This window comes from Argentina silus, assembly GCF_951799395.1.
Source record: "Argentina silus genome assembly, chromosome: 3".
Classification (NCBI taxonomy): Eukaryota; Metazoa; Chordata; class Actinopteri; order Argentiniformes; family Argentinidae; genus Argentina; species Argentina silus.
In genome coordinates this window covers 31840172-31867946 of record NC_139657.1, presented here as the reverse complement: position 1 = coordinate 31867946, position 27775 = coordinate 31840172, and the positions used below count along the sequence as shown (strand labels likewise).

The following is a 27775-nucleotide window of genomic DNA, read 5'->3' as shown; positions in this document are numbered from 1 at the left end:
ATTTAATTCTGGTTTGTTTATAACTAAGAGGAAGACACATTTATCATCAAAAACCACTAGTTATCATCAAAAAGGATGGTCACAGTTTGCTAAAAAAGAGTACCTAAAAAGCCTGCAGAGGTCTCGTAAAAGGTATTGTGGACAGATAAGATGAATATTATCATGGACTAGAGTGACAAAAGTTTGGAGAAAAAAGGATCTGCCCAAGATTTACAGCATACCACCTCATCTGTGAAACATGGTGCAGGGGGTATTAGGTGTGGGCATGTATAGTTGCCATTAGAACTTGCTAACTTGTCTTAATTGATGATTGTACCTGCTGACGGCAGCAGCAGAATGTATTCTGAAGTGCACAGAAACATCTTGTCTGCTTGAGTGCAAGCAAATGCCTCCAAATGCATTGGATGGAGCCACACCATACAATAAAACAATGACCCAAAACACTGCCATAGCAACTAGTGGAAAGATCTTGATTGGCCAAGTCAATCTTCAGATTAAAATTCAATTGAACATGCATTACATTTCCCTAATGATAAGAATTTAGGCAAAAAGACCTCAAAACAAACAACAACTAAAGATGGCTGCAGTACAGGCCTAGCAGAGCATCACCAAAGAAGATGCCCAGCGTCTGGTGGGGTTAGTGGGTTGCAGACTTCAGGCAGTTATTGTCCACTAAATACTAGTGGATTGTCCACTAAATACTAAACATGACTGCTTCATTTGGACATTTGATAAGTCTGTCCCGTTACTTTTGGGTACACTGAAATAGGGGGATTATGCATAAAAAGTGGGGTAATTTCTAAATGGTGAAACCAATGTGTATACAAATACCATCAAATAAAAGCTGAGAATCTCTACTTTAACCTTGTAGTAATTGTTTAATTTCAAATCCAAACGTTTGATAAAGTTCTTCATAACCAACATCAGGGAGATGTGACCAGAGAGGTGGTGAGTGGATCCTGGCTATAAGGGCACACTCTTGCCAACACACATTCTGGTGTGACATGTGCGATGTCTTATTGATCTTTGTTGCTTTGGCTGTCTCCATGTGTGGATCATTGTAATCAGGGGTAGGGCTGGCCTTTTAAACACCTGTGCTTTGTTTCATTCAGGGAAAACAAAGAGATTTTTAACATTTCTTTTAAAGAGACAACACACATTTTCTGCCATGCCTCTGTCAATTGATTTGGCTTTAATCAATGGTTTCTTCTTGATGTTGTGTACATGTTTTCATGCCTATGTCACCTTTCAGAGGAAATCAAGGAACCTATCCAGATCTGATGTCGTATTAGATGAGTCAAACCCTGTCAGAACATAGTTTGCTTTTGCTAGATTCTTTTCTTTTCTTTTGTCTAGTATTGGTATACATGGTTGAAATTATGCACTCATATTTAGTATTTGATCGACAATACTTTGTATGCAATAACCGTCTGGGACCCACTGACCCCACCAGGTGCTGGGTATCTTCTCTGGTGATATTCTGCCAGGCCAGCCATCTTTTTGCCAGGTCTTTTTGCCCAAAATCTTACCATCAGAAAATGAAATGCATGTTCAATAGGATTTAAATCCAAACATTGACATGGCCAGTCAAGGACTTTCCACTTTTTCGCCCTGAAAATCTCCCTAGCTCCAATGGCAGTATGTTTTGGGTCATTGTCTTACTGTATGATGAAGCGCCATCCAATGAATTTGGAAGCATTGCTTTTACTCGACCAGACAAGATATTTCTGTACACTTCAGAATACATTCTGCTGCTGCTGTCAGCAGTAACATCATCAATTATGATAAGTTAGCAAGTTCTAGTGGCAGCTATACATGCCCAAACCATAGCATCCCCTCCACCATGTTTCACAGATGAGATGGTATGCTGTAAACCTTGGGCAGATCCTTTTTTCTCCAAACTTTCCTCTTGCAATCACTCTGATAATATTCATCTTATCTGTTCACAAGACTTTTTTCCACACCTCTGCAGGCTTTTTAGGTACTTCTTAGCAAACTGTAACCTGACTATCCTTTTTAAGAATAACTAGTGGTTTGCATCTTGCAGTGAAGCCTCAGCCATTTGCAATGGCTGAGCTCATCAGTGCTTGATTTTGGCAAGTCTAAGGTTTTGACTATGTTTCAGATTTTTCAGCTTTCACCATTTGTCAATTCCTTTGCTATTGTAATGTATCTCACACCTTGTCCTTTGTTGGGAATGATATTTAAGGAGAGGGACAGCGAGATATTCTTTGAGTTTTGGGTTAGGCCCATCACGGGCATCATTCTCCCGCGTTGTCCTTGACGCACGTTAACGTATGGTTAAAACTTACAGACGTATGTTGTTTTAAATTGTGTTAAATTGGTTATTTTGTTGATACTCTATTCTCATTCTTCCTATGGGCATTAATGTGATGTTGTGCGCTCGATAAAGGTTCTGTTAATCAGGGCTGGCTCTAGCCATTTTGGTGCCCAAGCATTTTTCCTTCTTTTGCATTATCAAATGTCTAAATTAAGCACTCATGTTTAGTATTTGGTCCCCAATCCTTTGTATGCAAAAGTGCAAAAGTCTGTGACCCACTGTGACCCCGCTGGGTATCTTCTCTGGTAATGCTCTGCCAGACCTATGTTGCAGTGACTGTTGTTGTTTTTTTAGGATGTTTTGCCCTAAGTCTCCTCTTGAGCAAATGAAATGCATGTTCTATAGGATTTAAATCTACAGATTTAAATCTGGAGACTGACTTGGCCAGTCAACAACTTTCCACTTTTTGGCCCTGAAAAATTCCCTAGTTCCTATGGCAGTATGTTTTGGGTCATTGTCCTGCTGTATGATGAAATGCCGTCCAATGAGTTTGGAGCCATTTACTTGTACTTGGACTGACAAGATGTAAATAAATGATTCTCAATCATGGTGAGCATTCTTTGGTTATCCACTGGAAGTCTTCCTTGGCCTACTAAGTAATTTGCAATTTCTGAGCTCACCAGTGCTTTCTTTCCTTTTAATGAAGTGAAATGAAGTTCCAAACTGTTGATTTTGGTAGGTTTAAGGTTTTGACTATGTTTATTTTTTTTCTGATATTTCAGCATCATATTGGCTTCCCTGACTTTCAATAACATCTCTTTGGTCCTCATGTTGACAAGACACCAATAGCAGACTGCACAAATTATGTGACGGAACACACCTGACGAACACACTTGTCAAGCCAATTGTCCTATCACTTTTGTGTAGCCTGAAATAGGGGGATTATGCATAAAAGTGTTGTAATTTCTGAATGATAAACCAATATGTACATCAAATAAAAAATAAAAATCTCTACGTTTTTATTTCAAATCCAAACAGAAGAAAAAATGCTTCACTGTCCCATTACTTACGCACGGTACTGTATAACCTTCTGTGGAAAGGGTTCTACATGGCACCCAAAAGGTTTCTTCAAAGGGACAGTGGAAGAAGAACCCTTTTTGGTTCTAGGTAGCACTTTTTCAAAGAGTGCAGGATCTGTGATGGGTCTGTCTGTCTCTATCTACGGTATATTTGCTTGAATGCCACAGCCTATTTAAGTATTGTTGCTGACCATGTGCATCCCTTCATGGCCACAATTTACCCACCTTCTAATGGCTACTTCCAGCATGATAATGCACCATGTCACAAAGCAAAAGTCGTCTTAAACTGGTTTCATGAACATGACAATGAGTTCAGTGTTCTTCAGTGGCCTTCCTTGTCACCGGATCTGAATCCAATAGAACACCTTTGGGATGTGGCAGAACGGGAGATTCACATCTTGAAAGTGCACCTGAAAAATGTGCAGGAATTGCGTGATGCAATCATGTCATCATGGACCAGAATCTCAAAGGAATCAATGTCACGAAGAATTGAGGCTGTTTTGAGAGCAAAGGGAGGCTCTACCCAGGATTAGTATAGTGTTCCTAATAAAGTGTTGGGTGAGTGTATATCTAACTATCTTTGTTTTTGCTGGTCTGTAGGATCTATGATGGCCGTCAGCCCGTCCTGTGTATCATGGACACAGCCATGATCAAAACCATCCTCATCAAGGAATGCTACTCCCTTTTCACTAACAGGAGGGTAATGCTAAATTGAAGTTGTTGTATGGAGAAAAAAACATAAGGGCTTATTAAATAGATAATATCATTGTTATTATAGCATTATTAATATTCGGTTAATTTTGCAGTATATAATCATTGTTATTTTTCTAGAATTTCTATCTCAACGGGCCTCTGTATGACGCCGTGTTTATCGCTGAGGATGATACATGGAGACGGATCCGCAGTGTCCTGTCTCCCTCCTTCACCAGTGGGCGGATCAAAGAGGTACAGTCCCATCTCTCCTCTCCTTCTTTTATTAATTCCAACAACACAAATAAATGAATGACTAACAACTCTGACGTGTGTGTGTGTGTGTGTGTGTTTATGTGATTTGTACTATGTGTATAGTGTGTATTCATTGTTGTTTGTTGTTGTGTGAAGCAGCAACTTTAATTGTCCAAGACAAATTTCCATCCGGGACAATAAAGTATATTTAATCTTATCTTAGATAAGTTCAGTGGTCAGATGACAGAGTATAGAATAATAGTTCATCTTTGGAGTCACTTATTCCTTGACTATATACATAATGTATCCTGTATGAATGTATATTCTCAGGCTATATAAACATTAAAATAATTCCTGTTTCAAACATGATATTAACCCATGTTTTGCACATATTAATCCATGTATCAATCATCATATTTTTCCATGTATCCTTCCCAACTCAGATGTTCGGGATCATGAAGCAGCACTCTGGTAATTTGGTCAGCAATCTGAAGAAGACGGCCGATAACGAAGAGCCCATTGAACTAAAAGAGTGAGGATTTCTCTCCGAGAAGATAAGGTGAATTTGTAATTTCAGTGAACTCCCCCTTTAATTTTGTGGTTGTGGTTCTGGTGGTCAAAGACTGTGTGGTTGTGTTCCAGGTTCTTTGGACCATACAGTATGGATAAGGTCGTCAGCACTTCATTCAGTGTCGACATCGACTCCCTCCACAACCCCTCTGACCCCTTTGTGACCAACATCAAGAAAATGCTCAAGTTTGACATCTTCAGCCCACTGTTCCTCACAGTCGGTACAACTGCCCCCATATAGCTTTCAGTCTAAATCATTTTGTGCTCAATAAATGAAGCTATCGATTTCATTGATTAGACTGACATACACTGTGGAAACACTCTATGAGACCACCAGTAGCTCTCTGTCCTTCCTGGCCTACAATCTGGCAACCAGCCCTCACATCATGACCAAGCTGCAGGAGGAGATAGACACTGTGTTTCCCAACAAGGTAACCCCTCTGCAGACTCCTATATAGTACTATTCATGTGGAACAGGAAATATGATAGTGACAGTATTTTAGAGGGTACTGATGAGTGTGTAACCCCTGTGCACTGCAGACTCCTACAGTATCTATTACTATTGCTTTGGAACAGATGGTTAGATAGGTGACAGTATTTTGCAGTGTGCTAATGTGTCTGTAGCATCCCTGTGCAGACTTCTGCCCAGTGCTATTCATTTGAAACAGGAAGTAGATAGGTGTTGTTGGAATCTTCAGAATAGTTAAAAGGCCAGTACCTGAGGACCTGAGGGATCTACAGGGTATATACCTTAAAAGCATGTCTGACATGCAGTGGTGTGCGTGACCATAGAGTGATTTCTAAACTAATACAATTATCTTAAAATAAATTATAAAACTAACAGGTTATCAGTGCAGAGACTTGTATGATATGTGCTCTCCATCTGACTCGTGCTGCTGCATTCTGTATCATTTGCCAAGAGCTTTCTTTGGTCGACCAGACAGGAGAGTGTTACAGTAATCAAGGCTGCTAGTAATACAAGCATGCATTCGTCTCTCAGTGTCAGCCTGGGAGAGGAAAGGTTGCACCTTTACAGCTGTGTTCTGTAAAGGTCCATGTAATATTCAAGCTTTCTAAAAGCTTCCTAACGGTTGTAATGACTATCTTTAATCGGTAGCGATCAGGGAACAAGATCCCTTATAATAAATCCCTTATGAATAAATATTTCATTTACGAACGCTGTTTTGGTTCGGAAAACACGCTTTTTAAAATGCAGTGTCCTACCTGACATTCGGTTTGCATATAAACATGTTGTGAGTGCCAGGGGTGTTCTAGGGGAGTAGACTGACCTTTCTCTGGTGGCTGCCTCTCCCAATCGTGTGCGCATGCAGAAACACAACAGCTAATGTCCAACACTGCAAGTTCATTTCGGGGGGATATATTATTATTAGGGAGGATGTTGTTGTTTGGACAACTTCAGACAGAATTTCTCCACGATGGCAGATTTCCGGCAAACTTACTTACTCTTCTTTAAGTGATACAAATATGTTTTAGTCACATTCTTGATATGGGTTTCAAAATTAAGATCTGAGTCAATGGTTGTTATGTTCATAGTTAAAGTTGATGGGACTACTTTTATGTTATGCGCATGTACCTTTGAGGTAGTACTGAGCGGCGCATTGATACAGTAAGCTAGAGCAGTTGACCTTCGGCAGAGTAACGAATGTAATGTAACATGCTCATAGAAAAATCCAGTAAAGACTTTTGTTAACTTTACTCCGGTGTTCATTTGATGTATGTTGTGAAAGTGCAATACACAACAATGGTAACACCTTGTTTTTTTGCCTGGTGCTTAGTGTTACTGTAAGTAGTGTCTTTAAGTGTGCAGACAGTTTGACCAGGACAAGGACAAAGAGCATTTTGGCATCAGCATTAATTAATTAATTCTAAGGTCATTAAGAACCTAGTTAATAACTTAACAACATAGTGCTATCTCAGTGCTATGATTGGCACAAAAGCCAGATTGGAACATGTCAAAGGTACAGTTGGGAAGAAGGAGATTATTTAACAGTTTGAACACCTTTTTTTCAAGAATTATTATTTTCTTGCTTAAAAAGGGAAGGTTGGAGATTGGCCTAAAATCGCTAAGGACTGAAGAGTCTAAGTTACTTTTCTTCAGGAGGGGTTTCACCATGGTAGTTTTAGGTGCAGATGAACAGACCCCCACTTTGCTGAGCATTTCTGTATGACCACTGCAAAAGAGTTCATAGTGCTTCCATGTGGTGGAAGGTGGGGTAACAAGTCATCAAACACATCTTCTCCTCACCTAATATTGGTTCTCTTATCTCAGAAGTATGTTGCAAATTCCTCACATGTAGGTGGAGAGCAGATCACCAGGTGTCTTGTGGGCGGGATTTATAAGGCTGTCAATCGTTGAAAAGAGCACTGTTTGAGTTGTTATGATTCATTATCAATTTTGAGAAATGATCCCGTCTGTCTTGGCGTTTTTTTATTGCCTTATTAAAAGCAGAAAGATGCTCTCGAAGAATATCAAGGTGGACCTGCAGTTTTTGTCCGCTCAGACTTTCTGCAAATTCTTTTAAATTTGGCCACAGCCTTTTTCAGTTTGACTGGTGCTACAGAGTCGATAGTTGCCCTTAGTTTGGTGTTGAAGCTGGTTACTAAATCATTATCACAAGAGGAAGCTGTTGATGGTGTACTATTCATATTCATATTCATCATGAAATTCTCATCTGCTCAGCAACATGGCTAGATAAATAATAGAGCGAAAATATATTTTTTCCCCACTTCTAATAGACTGACATGCATTCATGTTTAGCCAGGTTTCAGATAAAAACATTACAGTGCAGCTTTCGCTCTGAGATAAGATCAATAAAGGTTTTGCCAGATAGGGACCTAATATTCAAAAGCACCATGGTAATGTTCTCTGGGCTGTTCGGTGCTGCCCGGCCACAGTTAATGGAATGGATACCAAGTTATTCACATTTGAACCACCTGACAGTTTTCTTGTAGTCTGTCGACTGTGATAGGAAATAATAGACTATAGCACATTCAGTATTCCAAGCAGTCAATCCACTAAAAGCAGCCCAGTTTAGTGGCATTTTGACTTCTGATTGATCCTTGTGTACATCTATCATTTACATTGTTCAGTGGAATCTAAATGTATTTTCTTCTAACTATCAAGATAACATTATTTAGCGATTTTTTTGTTTATTCATGTACAACAAAAAAGCAAGTCTCTATTACACACGTACATTGAAAGTAATGGCGTTCTGTATGCGGGTGTCATGAAATTAGGCTATGCAGATTAGAATAAGTACAGTACTGTGTTCATTTCCCAAAAAAAGAACACAAAAAACTAACAGCTCTTCAGATTTGCGACGAAAAAGAGTTAGTTCTGGGCTACGGCTACGTGAACGACCAATCACTAGTGCTCATGTAAGTGTAATATCCCTGTTCAGGCTCCTATCCAGTACGAGGCTCTGATGCAGATGGACTATCTAGACAGCGTGATCAACGAGTCTCTCAGGTTGTACCCCATCGACTTGAAAGAGTCGCCAAGAAATCTGTTGAGATCAGCGGCATCACCATCCCCAAGGGTATGGTTGTCATGTTACCCATCTGGACCTTGCACCGTGACCCCGATGTGTGGGAAGACCCAGAGGAGTTCAAACCAGAGAGGTAATGGGCCACATCTTAACCACAACCACAATATCAATCACAACAGCAACGATAAGAGCAGTGTTCCACAAACAACCATAAAACAAACCTAAATGTGACGACCAAACACAAACAGGTTTCTTCAACCATGTATAACCATCATATTACTGTGATTTAATTGATATGTTCTTTAACCCCTCCTCCTCTGAACTCTCCGTGTGTAGGTTCAGTAAGGAGAACAAGGAGAGCATCGACCCATACACCTACATGCCGTTCGGGTTGGGCCCACGGAACTGTATCGGGATGCGATTCGCTCTGGTATTGATGAAACTGGCGATGGTGGAGATTCTACAGAGGTTCAACTTCACCATCTGCAAAGAGACAGAGGTGAGACAAAATAATGATACAATGATTGTAAATATAATTTTGTACCTATGACTTTGTTGCGTTTCTATATGTAGCAGAGGTGATTTTGGAATCACACTCGCGTGATGAGGTAGCCCTGCCTGAGACATGTAAACTGAAGTGTCGCCCTCAGACCTTGAGGATGTCCTCTTGGCTTAATAGTAGCGTTTGTGTCTTCCACATGGGAGACCCGGGTTTGAACCCCCATACTACAATTCTGTACTTGCGTACTGCATGAGTATGTACTCCCCATTTAATTTCCCAGATTGCATTTTTCAGTACTAGGCGCCAATCATCCTCAGTATAGGCTACCTACTAAATGATGGAAGTGTGAGATTTAAAAAAAAGCTATTTGTATTTCTGCAAAACTCCCTCGAGACTTCATAGGGCCATTTTAATGTATGTCGACCCAAGAGAGGTTGTCCAGGAGTTTGAGTTTATTTGAATTTATAGTGCAATGCTACCCGAACGTAACAGTGACACTGTATTAGGTAACATTCATAGTGTAACGCTGACATCTGTTTTACTCGTTCCTTCATACTTTAACTGTGTGTCAACTCTCACCAGATCCCCATTGAGATGGACCTACAGAACACTCTGATGCCCATACGTCCCATCAAACTCAAGCTGCTGTTCCGCTGCCAGGAGTCCAACGACAACCAGCTCAAAGCAGACAGCCAGTGATGAGGACCTGCCCTGCTGCAGGTCTCTCAGTTATTATGTTACACATAGATCTAGGATCAGCCCCAACACTGGCTACTTTCAAAAATGAAAAAAAAAAAAAAAAAGGGCTTCGCTTTTGCCTTAAATTGAAACTAAATTGGCGCTAATAATTGCACTGTGACCCTAAAATGCACTGTGACTTTTATTCTTTTTTTATGTCTTTTATGCGTTTTTATTCTAATTTTTCTTTCATGCTCTTTCCTTTTTATCTATTTTACGTAAAGCACTTTGAATTGCCTCTGTGTATGAAATGTGCTATATAAATAAACTTGCCTTGCCTTGCCTTGCCTTGCCTTGCCTCGCCTCTGGGCTCTGCTGCTACTGTATGCTGCTCTCTTTGTATCTGTCTATTAGTGGAGGTCCAGGACTCGTTGTACAGAGACAGTTGTTGTCTGTCGTCTGCAGTGCAGGGATTTGCATGTGACTTGTGTATGTTTTGTACTCGTCTGGTAGTGGGTCTCTATCATCACGCTAAAAACGTGTGTATAATCACAAACTAAATCATAACATGACAATAAATAGGTGTTAGATTAGAGTCAACTTTATTGTCATTGTGCAGAGTACAAGTACAGAGACAACGAAATGCAGTTAGCGTCTAACCAGAAGTGCAAAAAAGCAGAAAAGTGCAATGTGAACAATATATACAGGTAGAGCAGTATAAGCAATATATGAGCAGTATAAGTAGTGCAGTATAAGCAGTATATGAGCAGTATAAGCAGTATATGAGCAGTATAAGTAGTGCAGTATAAGCAATATATGTATGAACAGTAACATTATAAGCAGAATAAATCTAGAATGCAGTATGAACAGTATAAGCAGTATATGAGCTGTATAAGTAGTGCAGTTACCAATGTATTGGGTCTATCTATGGGTATCGTAGTGCAGCAGTAGTCAAAATGTACCTGCATTTTATCGGTTGAAGTGCCATCTCATCTGTCATAAGATTTGACTTGTAAAACTGAAAAGTAGGATACAACTAATAGCCTAAATGTATAAACACAGACCACAACCAAAAAACAACATGGGAAAATCGTTTACGCATCCTCTGCAGCAGGAACAGTGCAGAGAAAAAGTATGTACAGTAAACCCCATAACTGAATACACTTCATACGCTTCAGCAAGACACAGAACGCCTATACTGCAACAAAGTAAAAAGATGAGACAGACACGTGTCTTCAATAACTTGCATGTTTAATCAAAATACAAGCATTCGGCACATCGTTAACTTGTAGGAAAGTTTAATCAGGTTTTATCAATTGTATTATTTTAAATGTGAAATAAATAGCATCAGTGCAGAGGCTATAACACACTACAAAAGTCACATTAAATCACGGAAAGTAGGCTAGGCTAATTAACGGAACTATATGAATATACAGCCCGAGCCCAGTCCAGGGTTCTGAAAGCGACAAGTAACAAGTGTGCCCATCAACGGTCTAGATATTAGGCCTATACGTAACATTTAGTCCTCCACTTTATATCACAGGTAGTATAACGTTTAAAATGACTACAAAACAAAAGCAATATAGTCTACAGTGAACGGCGCATTGTCCATTTGTCATACATGTCCAAACAGACCCGCTCACTTGAATAGGAAAGTAGCGCGGCGGTTCGTTGCTTCAGCAAACCTCTCGATGACTTTACTGTTGAAATCCATCTGTCCCTGGATCAATGCATTTTCAATGGAAAGCATGTCAAGGCCGTTCAGTCGCTGGTGTCTGTTCTGTTCTGACAGATGTATAATGTCTTTGAATCCAGCCGATGCCCAAATAGTCTCCACCAAAAATCATACATAGGAAACAGAACAGCGCATGTTTCGAGGTGGTAGCGGTTAGCCATCTCTTTTTGTCAAACCATTCCTGTTGGCCCTAAACGTTTTATCTCCAACTTCTCTTCCAAAGGCAATGTACTGAACCGCATGGTCAACAAATAATCTACACGATTCATTGTGAAAACTTTAGCTAGCTAGCATTAGCGATAGACGTACAGTAGATGAACTGAATTGCTTTGTGATTATTTCCTGTCATGTCAGACCACGTTAACGACATTAGCGTTTAATAGTTTTTCGCCACCTGTTGCTAGGCAGAATTCATACCCAATATAATTTGCGTGAGGTTTTCCCTGCTTACGCCAATCACGCTCACGTTGTTCCCCTCGCAACGATGGGGCAGAGTGCTCCGCTGCCCCACAGCAGAAAGACGGGACAGAGAGCGCAGTCCGCACACACTAGTAATTACTAGTAATTAGTAATTACTCCAAAAACAGCACTATACGAATTATGAGTCAAGTTTATTATATTTATACACACCAATTTCACCATTTAATCTATTTTGTATTAAATATAAAAGACGTATTATTATTACTAATAAAAAATAGGACTAATAATTGTTTCGTATTTGTAATGTACTTTATGAGACTTTATGTTTGTAATGTACTTTATAAAGAAAAAAACCCTGTATATCCCCAAATTTGATTCTATGCAATATGTTTTTTCAAATGTTGTATTTGTCTTGTAGGCTACTTTTGTGTAAGCCGTATATTGTGGGTAAAATGCACTATAAATTCAAATGAACTTAAACTTAAATGTGTATTGCAGTGGAATCCTAACTCGAGATCCGCGTGTAAATCGAATCAATTTCCCATTGACATGAATGCAAGATTTACGCGCGCGGATTTGGAGTTAGGATTCCACCCAAAATGCGTTGCTATTGGTATCATTATGACGTTGATATGTACACAGAATTGAGAATGTTCTGCAATAATACACAAAGTTCTTGAACTTTTAGTTTAGTGGCATAACGAGCTAAGACGCAACCTGATCCTGTGCAATCAGTATTACCAGAGTGAGATATAAAGAGATTATAACCGGAAGATTTGGCGCTTATACACAGCCTACTGACTGAGGTAGGCTAATGTAGGCCAGAGATGTAGTATAGTTGACATATAGTATAGTTTTATAACACTTGTATTTGTAAATACTTGAGACGGCATAGGCCGACTACCTTTACAGCATTTGGACAAGGGACGCGTAAAAATGTCACTGAGAGATATCTGTCACTAGGAGATGATATTCCCATTAAGTCGAATTCAGCGTTGGATATTTCTATATGCCTAAAAACTCACATCTTTAGAAAGGCCTTCCTTTAGGTCCTGTCCTCTTGTTGTTGTTAGTGTTTTGTTTGTGTTTTTGTTTGTGTGTCTATTGCACTCAACTGCACAGGATTTGAAATTGTCGGCTACAAATGAAAAACACATTCCAAATAAAATATATTTTTTATTATTATTATGAGAGACCTAAATGCATGAATTGAATTAGGGCTATTTTAATTTTGCCGAGGTCTTCTGCTTATTAGCCTATAGGCTCCTACCTGTACCAGGCCGATTCCAGTTAATAAAATGTGCCCATTATATGGCCACTGATATTTGACCTGTTGGCCACAATTGTAGGCTATATTTCAAGGCGTGTCAACAAACATAGCCAGCCAACCCACACTGGAAGCTTTTGCTGACTCTAACATAGGCCTCTGACAGGACCAAGTCACTTCGAACCATTGCATCGAACGCTGATAAGAGTTGTTAGGCAGTGAATTACCATGATAGTCATTCCAAACCCATTATGACGCCAGCCGAACGCACATTATAGATAATAACATTTCTTTGCTGCCAATCGGTGTACTGGTATTTGTTGACTGATTCAGAAGGGCAAACTCAAAGATTGTTATCCCTTTCTCATTTGGGGAATCTTTCTGACATTCCTGTTGCATTATAGTATGGGTGTGTGGAGATTATTTCAATAATTTTTGTTTGTGTTCTATCTACTGTAGGTGCATAAAAACAATGGAGGTGAAAATATATATGAGTATTGAGGATATCAGGAAGGAGCATGAGAGGATTAAGACAGAGAAGGCAGAGTTTGAGAAAAAGATAGAGGAATATGAGAAACAAAAGAGAAGGGACCAAAAAGTTAGGCAGAGGGAGGAGGAGATCCTGGCCAGAAAGGCAGAAAGACTGCAGGAGGACAGGAATGAGTTCAATAGGGAGAGGGAGGAGATGGACAGTGGGATCAAGATCCTCATGATGGAGATTGAGAAAGAGAAGGAGTCCTCAAAGGAGATACTTAGAAAGGCTGAGAAGGCAGAGGCAGAGTTAAATATGATGAGGAAGGAGAGCGTGAAAATCCAAAGAGACGGACAGAAGGTGGAGCAAGAAATGCTCAGGATGTGGAAGGAGAAGGAGACATTTCTCAAGGCCAAGAAACAGATGGAGAAAGAGATGGAGAAAAATATGGTGGCAGTCAAGAGGAGAGAGGCCCTGGTGATGGAGGCCGAAGAAAGACTTAAACTGAGCAAGGAAAAAGAGAAGGAAGAGCAGGAGGAGGAGACCTCAAAAGAGATGCTTAGAAAGACAGAGAAGGTCGGAGCAGAGTTGCAAATGATAAAGAAGGAGTGGATGAAAATCAAAAGAGACGGGCAGAAGGTGGAGCAAGAAATGCTTGGGATGTGGAAGGAGAAGGAGACATTTCTCAAGGCCAAGAAACAGATGGAAAAAGAAATGGAGGCAGTCAAGAGGAGAGAGGCCCTGGTGATGGTGGCCGAAGAAAGACTTAAACTGAGCCAGGAAAAGGAGAAGCTAGAGCAGGAAAAGTCGACCTCAATGGAGATGCTTAGAAAGACAGAGAAGGTCGGAGCAGAGTTGCAAATGATAAAGAAGGAGTGGATGAAAATCAAAAGAGACGGGCAAGATGTGGAGCGAGAAATGCTCAAGATGTGGAAGGAGAAGGAGACATTTAAAAAGGATAAGAAACAGATGGAGAAAGAGATAGAGGCCATCAAGAGGAGAGAGGCCCTGGTGATGGTGGCTGAAGAAAGAGCGAAACAGAGTCTGGAAAAAGAGAAGCTAGAACAGGAGAGGGAGACATTGAAGAAGGTGAGCATGGTGACGATTAGAGAGATGGTAGAGAACCTATAGACTAAGTAGATGAAGGTGATTGTTGCTAGTTTTACTATAGCATTTAGTCCATGACCTTCAACTCTCAGTTGAATTTGTCCAATTCTTGTCTCACCTTGCACTCCCCTCTGATGTTACTTTTTTAATTTCAGATGAACGATGGCTCCAGATATGCCCCAACCCTCATGTTCTCGTTGAGAGCGACTCCTCTGATGGCTCAGCTGGTACACAATCAGGCAAACCAGGGGACGAGCCTTTCTGTCAAAAGCCTTGTTGATGTGGCCCTGGCTGAGAGCGTGTGGGGGTGCAGAGATAAGACAGGGGACTGCACATGCCGACACCGTTAGCCTGGAAACCTCAACACAATTGGCCGCTATTTAGTGCTATGTGTGCTTCCCTTTCCCTTCACTCAAATGTTGTGGATGACATGTACATAAAGCTATACACTGGTGCAGGTGTGATGTTATGAGAGCTTTAGCATTTAGCATTTCCTGTGTCCAGGCGTTCTATTCACTTCTAATAGGACAAATGAAGGTACACTTGCCTCATAAGGCTCATTCTTGTTTCATTTGTCCTATTAGCTCCTACTGACATCACTTTACACAGACACAGAGGAGGAGAGACTCAGACTCATTAGAAGTTTATTACTGGATCAGTTTACAAAACAAAACAAAACTGCATGGAGCGTACAGTACAGCAGAGCTTGGAGTACCAGACATGAACACACACCTCACATGCACACACACATCGGAGCTGTCACAGTGGTATACCTTGGATCACACACAGACACACACACACACACACACACACACACACTCACTCTCTCTCAGGGCTGCATGCGGATAGCTCCATCCAGTTTGTTGACCTCTCCATTGATCATGGGGTTCTCGACCAGTGATGTCACCAGGTGGGCAAACTCTGCAGGGTCTCCCAGGCGCGAGGGGAAGAGCACTTGGCGGGCCAGGAATGAACGCACCTTCTCAGGTTAACCCGCCAGGAGAGGAGTGGAGAACAGACCTAAGGAGAGGGAGAGAGAGGTTGTCTGATATGGAGAGGAAGGGGGGGGGGGGAGGAGTGTGTGAAAGAGTGCGTATGTATGTGTGTGTGTTTACTGACTGGGTGCGATGGTGACCACACGGATGTCCATGGGTGCCAGGTCTCGGGCGATGGGTAGAGTCATCCCAACAATACCCCCCTTACAGGCTGAATACGCAGCCTGACCCACCTACATAGAGAGAGAGTGAGAGTGAAGGAAGGGGCTGTTGAGACAGTGTTTGTGTGTGTGTGTGTGTGTGTGTGTGTGTGTGTGTGTATGTGTGTGTGTGTGTGTGTGTGTGTGTGTGTGTGTGTGTGTGTGTGTGCGTGCGTGCATGGTGCAATGGAGGTCTTGGCGATCTGTTGGTTTTTGTGTGTGATTGGCTGACGGTACTGCAGCATGTTGACCTCTTCCTCACTGCAGGGTCTACTTCAGTTGGAGCAGTCAGAGAGCACAGCCTGGGCCCCTGCAACCAAACATACACCCTGAAATATGGTTTGGACAAAGGATCCCAATGTCAAGATAATATTGCTGTAGGGAGGCTCGTCTATGACACAATACCATGTGGAAATGTCAATGATTTTCTAAAGATGAGTGGATAGTGGATAGTGGATAGTGGATAGTGCCTGGTGAGGTCGCAGACTTCAGGCAGATTGTTGACCTAATACGAAACATTAGTATTTTATTTGGACATTATATGATACTTTTGAAGCCCTGAAATAGTGGGAGTATGTTTACAAATGTTTTTTTAAAAACCCATTGAATTAAAGTTGAGAATCTCTACTTTGACCCCATAATAATTGTTTGATTTCAAATCCAAGTGTAGAGCTAAAAGAACAGAAAATGCTTCCTCTTTCCAATACTTATGAAGAGCACTGTATTCATGTTAATCAGTTGCTTCATTACTGTAATATGTGATGTGTTTTGAACTAGTATTTTGAAATACTGTTTTTAGGAGCCAATGATATAAAACAAGTGCATACATGTAAAGAACATAACACATTTTTAGAGGAGTTCAAATATGTAAAATTCAGTATTACTCGAAAGAAAATATTTGCCCAAAAATATTTGCCCCATAGTCCTTCTTGAATCAATGGGTCTGCAAACTATTAAAACCCGATAGGGATCAAACAGGCAGCAACTATTAGCAGGATGTTAAGATAAAGGCCGACAATAACATCACTGAGTTTTGCCCTCTGCGCAGGGATCCCCTTTCAATCATTCACTAGCCATGGCTTCAACTTCACCTCTCACATACTCTTTCGCCTGTGTTTCATGATCTGAAACACAGGTGTCATGACGGGATAAAATAATCACTTCAGCAGACGTGTCCGGGGTTACTCAGAAGAAGCGATTGAACCTGTAAAGATGGGTTACCTTCCGTACTTCTCCACCGAGACATGGACTCTCCTTGCCTTACTCATTTCTCTGATCGGAGTGTAAGAAGTTTTAATAAAAAATATTATTTGTTAGTTAGTTAGTTGTGATAATACATACAAATGATAGTATTGATAATTACAGTTATCTAACAGTTTCAATGATACCTATGACTTGATCGTTTTGCTTTTGTTTCAAGTCAGATTGTTGATTTATATTTATTCTGACCAGGTATGGATACTGGCCATATGGAATATTCAAAAAACTAGGCATTCCTAGTCCTAAACCCATCCCTTTCCTCGGGACGATAATGGGATATAAGAAGGTTTGTAGAGATTAAGCCCATAAACAACAACATTGTAGACTCATCCATGTGTTGTTGTGGTGAAAGCCATGGGAGCTGAATATGAATTGTTTTACCCAGAAAAATGGGCAATAAAGCTTTTGAACGAAAACGAAAAGAGAGGAGTGAGAGCCGGTCTGTAGTGGAAAAGGGCCATCATAGACTAAGCCACAGTTCAGGTTTATGACAAGCATTTATGAACTGGCTATTTTTTTTTTTTTTTTTTTTGTTCCCAGGGTGGTTTCACCAATTTTGACACAGAGAGCTTCCAGAAATATGGGAAACTGTGGGGCTGAGTCTGCTAAACTGATCCTGGTTATTGTTAACTATGATGGATATATGTATCTCTCAGTGTCTACAGTATACACTCTTAAACCAGGCGGACACCGTGCGATTTTCACAAACACAGACGATCCAACCGACGAAATGGTCTCATACACCAAGACAAATGATCTGTCTTGATGCAAGTACACTGCCCAAGCAACAATTTCATGCTTCCACATTAATAATTTGAATCTGTTATTGAGCGATTTAAGTTTTAAGCTTTTAAGTATTCTGTAGTATGGTCCCAAACACAACTTGTGCGTTGCCAATGTTTGACAACATCCTGGATTCTCATTGGTTGAGGCTCCTATATTGCCTCTGAGCACGTCTCAAACTGCATGAATAAAGAGGAGCCACGACATGTCAGAATTCAAATCGGAAGTGATTGTGTCTTCCCTCCATGTCATTGAAAGGGCAAAAATGTAATTAAAAAAATAAAGAAAAAAAGGGTTCTAAAAGGATTCTTTGGTTGAATAACTCTTATGGGTTCCATTTGCAGTGCCCTGCGTAAGTAATGGTCCAAGCATTTTTTCTTCTTTTGCATTATGCAAATGTCCAAATTAAGCACTCATGTTCAGTATTTGGTCCCCAATCCTTTGTATGCAAAAGTGCAAAAGTCTGTGACCCATTGACCCAACCAGACGCTGGGTATCTTCTCTGGTAATGCTCTGCCAGACCTATATTGCAGCGATTGTTGTTTGTTTTTTTAGGATGTTTTGCCCTCCTCTTCAGCAAATTAAATGCATGTTCTATAGGATTCTATAGGATTCTCTTTTTGGCCCTGTTGCTATGGCAGTATGTTTTGGGTCATTGTCCTGCTGTATGGTGAAATGCCGTCCAATGAGTTTGGAGCAATTAACTTGTACTTGGACTGACAAGATGTTTCTGAACACTTCTGAATTCATCCTCATCAAAGGAGACAAGTGAGCCAGTTACAGTGGAAGCCATACATGCCCAAGCCATAACACCCCCTCCCCCATATTTCACAGATGATGTGGGATGCTGTGGATATTGGGCAGTTCCTTTTTTTCTCCACACTTTACACTTGCCATCACTCTGGTACATGTTTTTCCAGAACTCTGCAGGCTCTTTTAGGTACTTTTTAGCAAACCGTAACCTGGCCAGCCTGTTTTTGTGGCCAAGTAGTGGTTTGCACCTTGCAGTGTAGCCTCTGTAGTTCTGCTGGTGAAGTCTTCTGCGGATGGTAGTCTCTGACTCATTGACGCCTACCTCCTGGAGAGTGTTCCTAATCTATGGGGCAGTTTTTTTTATTTTTATTTTTTTATTATGGTGAGCATTCTTTGGTTATCCACTAGAAGTCTTCCTTGCCATTTGCGATTTCTTAGCTCACCAGTGCTTTCTTTCCTTTTAATGAAGTTCCAAACTGTTGATTTTGGTAGGTTTAAGGTTTTGGCTATGTTTCATTTTTTTCTGATATTTCAGCACCATAATGGCTTCCCTGACTTTCAATAACATCTCTTTGGTCCTCATGTTGACAAGACACCAATAGCAGACTGCACAAATTATGTGATGGAACACACCTGACGAACACACCTGTCAAGCCAATTGTCCCATCACTTTAGTGTAGCCTGAAATAGGGGGATTATGCATAAAAATGTTGTAATTTCTGAATGATAAACCAATATATACACAAATAAAATCAAATAAAAGATGAGAATCTCTACGTTCTCATTTCAACTCCAAAAAGAAGAAAAAATGCTTCACTGTCCCATTACTTTCGCACGGTACTGTATAACCTTCTGTGGAAAAGGGTTCTACATGGAACCCAAAAGGTTTCTTCAAAGGGAGAGTGGAAGAAGAACCCTTTTTGGTTCTAGGTAGCACTTTTTTTCTAAGAGTGCAGGATCTGTGATGGGTCTGTCTGTCTCTATCTACGGTATATTCGCTTGAATGCCACAGCCTATTTGAGTATTGTTGCTGACCATGTGCATCCCTTCATGGCCACAATTGACCCATCTTCTAATGGCTACTTCCAGCATGATAATGCACCATGTCACAAAGCAAAAGTTGTCTTAAACTGGTTTCATGAACATGACAATGAGTTCAGTGTTCTTCAGTGGCCTTCCCAGGATCTGAATCCAATAGAACACCTTTGGGATGTGGTAGAACGGGAGATTCACATCTTGAAAGTGAACCTGAAAAATCTGCAGGAATTGAGTGATGCAATCATGTCATCATGGACCAGAATCTCAAAGGAATGTTTCCAACATCTTGTGGAATCAATGCCACGAAGAATTGAGGCTATCTTTGTTTTTGCTGGTGTGTAGGATCTATGATGGCCGTCAGCCCATCCTGTGTATCATGGACACAGCCATGATCAAAACCATCCTCATCAAGGAATGCAACTCCCTTTTCACTAACAGGAGGGTAATACGCTGAATTGAAGTTGTTGTATGGGGAAAAAAACATAAGGACTCCTTAAATAGATAATATCATTGTTATTATAGCATTATTAATAGTAGGTTAATCTTCCAGTATATAATTATTATTATTTTTCTAGAATATCTATCTCAAAGGGCCTCTGTATGACGCCGTGTTTATCGCTGAGGATGATGCATGGAGACGGATCCGCAGTGTCCTGTCTCCCTCCTTCACCAGTGGGCGGATCAAAGAGGTACAGTCCCATCTCTCCTCTCCTTCTTTCATTCATTCCTTTATACAACACAAATAAATGAATGACTAACAACTCTGATGCGCGCGCGCGTGTGTGTGTGTGTGTGTGTGTGTGTGTGTGTGTGTGTGTGTGTGTGTGTGTGTGTGTGTGTGAGAGTGTGTGTGTGATTTGTACTATGTGTATAGTGTGTATTCATTGTTGTTTGTTGTTGTGTGAAGCAGCAACTTTAATTAATTAATCCAAGACAAATTTTCATCCGGGACAATAAAGTATATTTGATCTTATCTTTGATAAGTTCAGTGGTCAGATGACAGAGTATAGAATAATAGTTCATCTTTGGAGTCACTTATTCTTTGACATAATGTATCCTGTATGGATGTATATTCTCAGGCTATATAAAAATTAAAATAATTCCTGTTTCAAACATGATATTAATATATGTTTTGCACATATTAATCCACGTATCAATCATGATATTTTTCCATGTATCCTTCCCAACTCAGATGCTCAGGATCATGAAGCAGCACTCTGGTAACTTGGTCAGCAATCTGAAGAAGACGGCTGATAACGATGAGCCCATTGAACTAAAGGAGTGAGTATTTATCTCCGAGACGATAAGGTGAATTTGTAATTTCAGTGAACTCCCCGTTTAATTTTGTAGTTGTGGTTCTGGTAGTCAGAGATTGTGTGGTTGTGTTCCAGGTTCTTTGGACCATACAGTATGGATGTGGTCGTCAGTACTTCATTCAGTGTCGACATCGACTCCCTCCACAACCCCTCCGACCCCTTTGTGACCAACATCAAGAAAATGCTCAAGTTTGACATCTTCAGCCCACTGTTCCTCACAGTCGGTACAACTGCCCCCATATAACTTTCAGTCATTTTGTGCTTAATAAATGAAGCTATTGATTTCATTGATTAGACTGACATGAACCACACTGCCAATGGTTTGCGCTCTACTCATTTGACAAACACATGGGCCCTGTCCAGAACCAACCTCTAGTTCCTAAATGCTGGACACTTGGAGATCTGAGTGGATTGGATACAGAAGTGTCTAGGGATAGAGCCTAGGAGTTGTTTCTGGACAGGGCTGTGCATTGAATAGGATTGGAGTCACGTATCATGGTATTTCCTGTTCCTGTTTGTAACCGTGGCATTTCCTGTCCGTCCAGCATTCTTCCCCTTCATGGGTCCTGTTATGGCAAACAAGGAGGTATCCCTATTCCCTGCCTCGGTCACAGATTTCTTCTACGCTGTCTTTCAGAAGATCAAGTCCAATCGCGTGGCTAGCACCAGGAAGGTATGTAAATATATCTGATCAAATATACGATCTTCAGCCAGTATTGTGTAATACAATTGTAGAGATTTGGTAGCATCTGGTAGTTCTCATGTGATTTTGATCTGACGTAAGCCTGCTTCCAGAGTCTGGTAGATTTCCTGCAGCTGATGATAGACTCGCAGAAAGACAGCAACTCAAAGGGAGAGGAGCAGAGTAAAGGTGCCTGCCTTAAACACACACACACACACACACACACACACACACACACACACACACACACACACACACACACACTGTATACTAGCATCTAACACACACACATACAGTACCTGCCTCAAACACCTATACCTACAAACACACCTACCACCCCATTTCTCCCATCATCATAGGATTGAGTGACCATGAGATCTTGTCCCAGGCAATGATGTTCATCTTTGCTGGCTATGAGACCACCAGTAGCTCTCTGTCCTTCCTGGCCTACAATCTGGCAACCAACCCTCACATCATGACCAAGCTGCAGGAGGAGATAGACACTGTGTTTCCCAACAAGGTAACCCCTCTGCAGACTCCTATATAGTACTATTCATGTGGAACAGGTGATAGTGACAGTGACAGTGTGATAGTGACATGATAGTGACAGTGTTTTAGAGGGTACTGATGAGTGTGTAACCCCTGTGCACTGCAGACTCCTACAGATGGTTAGATAGGTGACAGTATTTTGCAGTGTGCTAATGTGTCTGTAGCATCCCTGTGCAGACTTCTGCCCAGTATTATTCATTTGAAACAGGAAGTAGATAGGTGTTGTTGGAATCTTCAGAATAGTTAAAAGGCCAGTACCTGAGGACCTGAGGGATCTACAGGGTATATACCTTAAAAGCATGTCTGACATGCAGTGGTGTGCATGACCATAGAGTGATTTCTAAACTAATACAATTATCTTAAAATAAATTATAAAACTAACAGGTAATCAGTGCAGAGACTTGTGTGATATGTGCTCTCCATCTGACTCGTGCTGCTGCATTTTGTATCATTTGCCAAGAGCTTTCTTTGGTCGACCAGACAGGAGAGTGTTACAGTAATCAAGGTTGCTAGTAATACAAGCATGCATTCGTCTCTCAGTGTCAGCCTGGGATAGGAAAGGTTGCACCTTTACAGCTGTGTTCTGTAAAGGTCCATGTAATATTCAAGCGTTCTAAAAGCTTCCTAACGGTTGTAATGACTATCTTTAATCGGTAGCGATCAGGGAACAAGATCCCTTATAATAAATCCCTTATGAATAAATATTTCATTTACGAACGCTGTTTTGGTTCGGAAAACACGCTTTTTAAAATGCAGTGTCCTACCTGACATTCGGTTTGCATATAAACATGTTGTGAGTGCCAGGGGTGTTCTAGGGGAGTAGACTGACCTTTCTCTGGTGGCTGCCTCTCCCAATCGTGTGCGCATGTAGAAACACAACAGCTAATGTCCAACACTGCAAGTTCATTTCGGGGGGATATATTATTATTAGGGAGGATGTTGTTGTTTGGACAACTTCAGACAGAATTTCTCCACGATGGCAGATTTCCGGCAAACTTACTTACTCTTCTTTAAGTGATACAAATATGTTTTAGTCACATTCTTGATATGGGTTTCAAAATTAAGATCTGAGTCAATGGTAACACCTTGTTTTTTTGCCTGGTGCTTAGTGTTACTGTAAGTAGTGTCTTTAAGTGTGCAGACAGTTTGACCAGGACAAGGACAAAGAGCATTTTGGCATCAGCATTAATTAATTAATTCTAAGGTCATTAAGAACCTAGTTAATAACTTAACAACATAGTGCTATCTCAGTGCTATGATTGGCACAAAAGCCAGATTGGAACATGTCAAAGGTACAGTTGGGAAGAAGGAGATTATTTAACAGTTTGAACACCTTTTTTTCAAGAATTATTATTTTTTTGCTTAAAAAGGGAAGGTTGGAGATTGGCCTAAAATCGCTAAGGACTGAAGAGTCTAAGTTACTTTTCTTCAGGAGGGGTTTCACCATGGTAGTTTTAGGTGCAGATGAACAGACCCCCACTTTGCTGAGCATTTCTGTATGACCACTGCAAAAGAGTTCATAGTGCTTCCATGTGGTGGAAGGTGGGGTAACAAGTCATCAAACACATCTTCAGGTCTTGCCTGAGTGATCCTCCTCACCTAATATTGGTTCTCTTATCTCAGAAGTATGTTGCAAATTCCTCACATTTGTAGGTGGAGAGCAGATCACCAGGTGTCTTGTGGGCGGGATTTATAAGGCTGTCAATCGTTGAAAAGAGCACTGTTTGAGTTGTTATGATTCATTATCAATTTTGAGAAATGATACCGTCTTGGCGTTTTTTTATTGCCTTATTAAAAGCAGAAAGATGCTCTCGAAGAATATCAAGGTGGACCTGCAGTTTTTGTCAGCTCAGACTTTCTGCAAATTCTTTTAAATTTGGCCACAGCCTTTTTCAGTTTGACTGGTGCTACAGAGTCGATAGTTGCCCTTAGTTTGGTGTTGAAGCTGGTTACTAAATCATTATCACAAGAGGAAGCTGTTGATGGTGTACTATTCATATTCATATTCATCATGAAATTCTCATCTGCTCAGCGACATGGCTAGATAAATAATAGAGAGAAAATATATTTTTTCCCCACTTCTAATAGACTGACATGCATTCATGTTTAGCCAGGTTTCAGATAAAAACATTACAGTGCAGCTTTCGCTCTGAGATAAGATCAATAAAGGTTTTGCCAGATAGGGACCTAATATTCAAAAGCACCATGGTAATGTTCTCTGGGCTGTTCGGTGCTGCCCGGCCACAGTTAATGGAATGGATACCAAGTTATTCACATTTGAACCACCTGACAGTTTTCTTGTAGTCTGTCGACTGTGATAGGAAATAATAGACTATAGCACATTCTGTATTCCAAGCAGTCAATCCACTAAAAGCAGCCCAGTTTAGTGGCATTTTGACTTCTGATTGATCCTTGTGTACATCTATCATTTACATTGTTCAGTGGAATCTAAATGTATTTTCTTCTAACTATCAAGATAACATTATTTAGCGATTTTTTTGTTTATTCATGTACAACAAAAAAGCAAGTCACTATTACACACGTACATTGAAAGTAATGGCGTTCTGTATGCGGGTGTCATGAAATTAGGCTATGCAGATTAGAATAAGTACAGTACTGTGTTCATTTCCCAAAAAAAGAACACAAAAAACTAACAGCTCTTCAGATTTGCAACGAAAAATAGTTAGTTCTGGGTTTCGGCTACGTGAACGACCAATCACTAGTGCTCATGTGAGTGTAATATCCCTGTGCAGGCTCCTATCCAGTACGAGGCTCTGATGCAGATGGACTATCTAGACAGCGTGATCAACGAGTCTCTCAGGTTGTACCCCATCGACTTGAAAGAGTCGCCAAGAAATCTGTTGAGATCAGCGGCATCACCATCCCCAAGGGTATGGTTGTCATGATACCCATCTGGACCTTGCACCGTGACCCCGATGTGTGGGAAGACCCAGAGGAGTTCAAACCAGAGAGGTAATGGGCCACATCTTAACCACAACCACAATATCAATCACAACAGCAACGATAAGAGCAGTGTTCCACAAACAACCATAAAACAAACCTAAATGCGACGACCAAACACAAACAGGTTTCTTCAACCATGTATAACCATCATATTACTGTGATTTAATTGATATGTTCTTTAACCCCTCCTCCTCTGAACTCTCCGAGTGTAGGTTCAGTAAGGAGAACAAGGAGAGCATCGACCCATACACCTACATGCCGTTCGGGTTGGGCCCACGGAACTGTATCGGGATGCGATTCACTCTGGTATTGATGAAACTGGCGATGGTGGAGATTCTACAGAGGTTCAACTTCACCGTCTGCAAAGAGACAGAGGTGAGACAAAATAATGATACAATGATTGTAAATATAATTTTGTACCTATGACTTTGTTGCGTTTCTATATGTAGCAGAGGTGATTTTGGAATCACACTCGCGTGATGAGGTAGCCCTGCCTGAGACATGAAAACTGAAGTGTCGCCCTCAGACCTTGAGGATGTCCTCTTGGCTTAATAGTAGCGTTTGTGTCTTCCACATGAGAGACCCGGGTTTGAACCCCCATACTACAATTCTGTACTTGCGTACTGCATGAGTATGTACTCCCCATTTAATTTCCCAGATTGCATTTTTCAGTACTAGGCGCCAATCATCCTCAGTATAGGCTACCTACTAAATGATGGAAGTGTGAGATTTAAAAAAAAGCTATTTGTATTTCTGCAAAACTCCCTCGAGACTTCATAGGGCCATTTTAATGTATGTCGACCCAAGAGAGGTTGTCCAGGAGTTTGAGTTTATTTGAATTTATAGTGCAATGCTACCCGAACGTAACAGTGACACTGTGTTAGGTAACATTCATAGTGTAACGCTGACATCTGTTTTACTCGTTCCTTCATACTTTAACTGTGTGTCAACTCTCACCAGATCCCCATTGAGATGGACCTGTTCCGCTGCCAGGAGTCCAACGACAACCAGCTCAAAGCAGACAGCCAGTGATGAGGACCTGCCCTGCTGCAGGTCTCTCAGTTATTATGTTACACATAGATCTAGGATCAGCCCCAACACTGGCTACTTTCAAAAATGGAAAAAAAAAAAAAAAAAAGGGCTTCGCTTTTGCCTTAAATTGAAACTAAATTGGCGCTAATAATTGCACTGTGACCCTAAAATGCACTGTGACTTTTATTCTTTTTTTTATGTCTTTTATGCGTTTTTATTCTAATTTTTCTTTCATGCTCTTTCCTTTTTATCTATTTTACGTAAACCACTTTGAATTGCCTCTGTGTATGAAATGTGCTATATAAATAAACTTGCCTTGCCTTGCCTTGCCTCGCCTCGCCTCTGGGCTCTGCTGCTACTGTATGCTGCTCTCTTTGTATCTGTCTATTAGTGGAGGTCCAGGACTCGTTGTACAGAGACAGTTGTTGTCTGTCGTCTGCAGTGCAGGGATTTGCATGTGACTTGTGTATGTTTTGTACTCGTCTGGTAGTGGGTCTCTATCATCACGCTAAAAACGTGTGTATAATCACAAACTAAATCATAACATGAGAATGAACAACATGCCATCAAAACATGACAATAAATAGGTGTTAGATTAGATTCAACTTTATTGTCATTGTGCAGAGTACAAGTACAGAGACAACGAAATGCAGTTAGCGTCTAACCAGAAGTGCAAAAAAGCAGAAAAGTGCAATGTGAACAATATATACAGGTAGAGCAGTATAAGCAATATATGAGCAGTATAAGCAGTATATGAGCAGTATAAGTAGTGCAGTATAAGCAATATATGTATTAACAGTAACATTATAAGCAGAATAAATATAGAATGCAGTATGAACAGTATAAGCAGTATATGAGCTGTATAAGTAGTGCAGTTACCAATGTATTGGGTCTATCTATGGGTATCGTAGTGCAGCAGTAGTCAAAATGTACCTGCATTTTATCGGTTGAAGTGCCATCTCATCTGTCATAAGATTTGACTTGTAAAACTGAAAAGTAGGATACAACTAATAGCCTAAATGTATAAACACAGACCACAACCAAAAAACAACATGGGAAAATCGTTTACGCATCCTCTGCAGCAGGAACAGTGCAGAGAAAAAGTATGTACAGTAAACCCCATAACTGAATACACTTCATACGCTTCAGCGCGACACAGAACGCCTATACTGCAACAAAGTAAAAAGATGAGACAGACACGTGTCTTCAATAATAATAACTTGCATGTTTAATCAAAATACAAGCATTCGGCACATCGTTAACTTGTAGGAAAGTTTAATCAGGTTTTATCAATTGTATTATTTTAAATGTGAAATAAATAGTGTAGTAAATATACTTAGATGAAGAAAGGAAGCTGCAGAGGTCCGGATGAGTCAGTTTAATCGTCTTTAATTAATCGTAACTTCATCATTACATACCACGGCCAGATGTGGGGGCTCCTGTCCAGTCAATATTGTCCCCCCCCTTATCTAGTCCAGCCGTTCAGTCTTTTATACAAAACAGCCTGCTTTGTCTTCCAGATTTGGGCATGGAATTCCCAGGTCCATGTTACCCTCAACATTTTCAACCTATACGATGGTGATGTTTACAGTTTTCACCAAATAAGGGTGTGCCTTTTGGTGTGGTTCACAGCTTTAA

The 27775-nt window shown here is 40.6% G+C and overlaps 1 pseudogene across 1 annotated transcript in view; it reads left to right on the top strand.

The window, feature by feature from the left end:
- LOC310802308 (cytochrome P450 3A27-like) overlaps positions 1 to 27775 on the top strand; it is a 114043-nt pseudogene extending 86268 nt beyond the window's left edge. Inside the window, exons 10-18 of the transcript in view lie at positions 19937 to 20036; positions 20170 to 20283; positions 20787 to 20875; positions 20986 to 21121; positions 21718 to 21781; positions 21952 to 22112; positions 24895 to 25114; positions 25318 to 25480; positions 27770 to 27775. The product of the transcript in view is annotated as a cytochrome P450 3A27-like (transcript). The remainder of the gene's footprint in view (positions 1 to 19936; positions 20037 to 20169; positions 20284 to 20786; positions 20876 to 20985; positions 21122 to 21717; positions 21782 to 21951; positions 22113 to 24894; positions 25115 to 25317; positions 25481 to 27769) is intronic.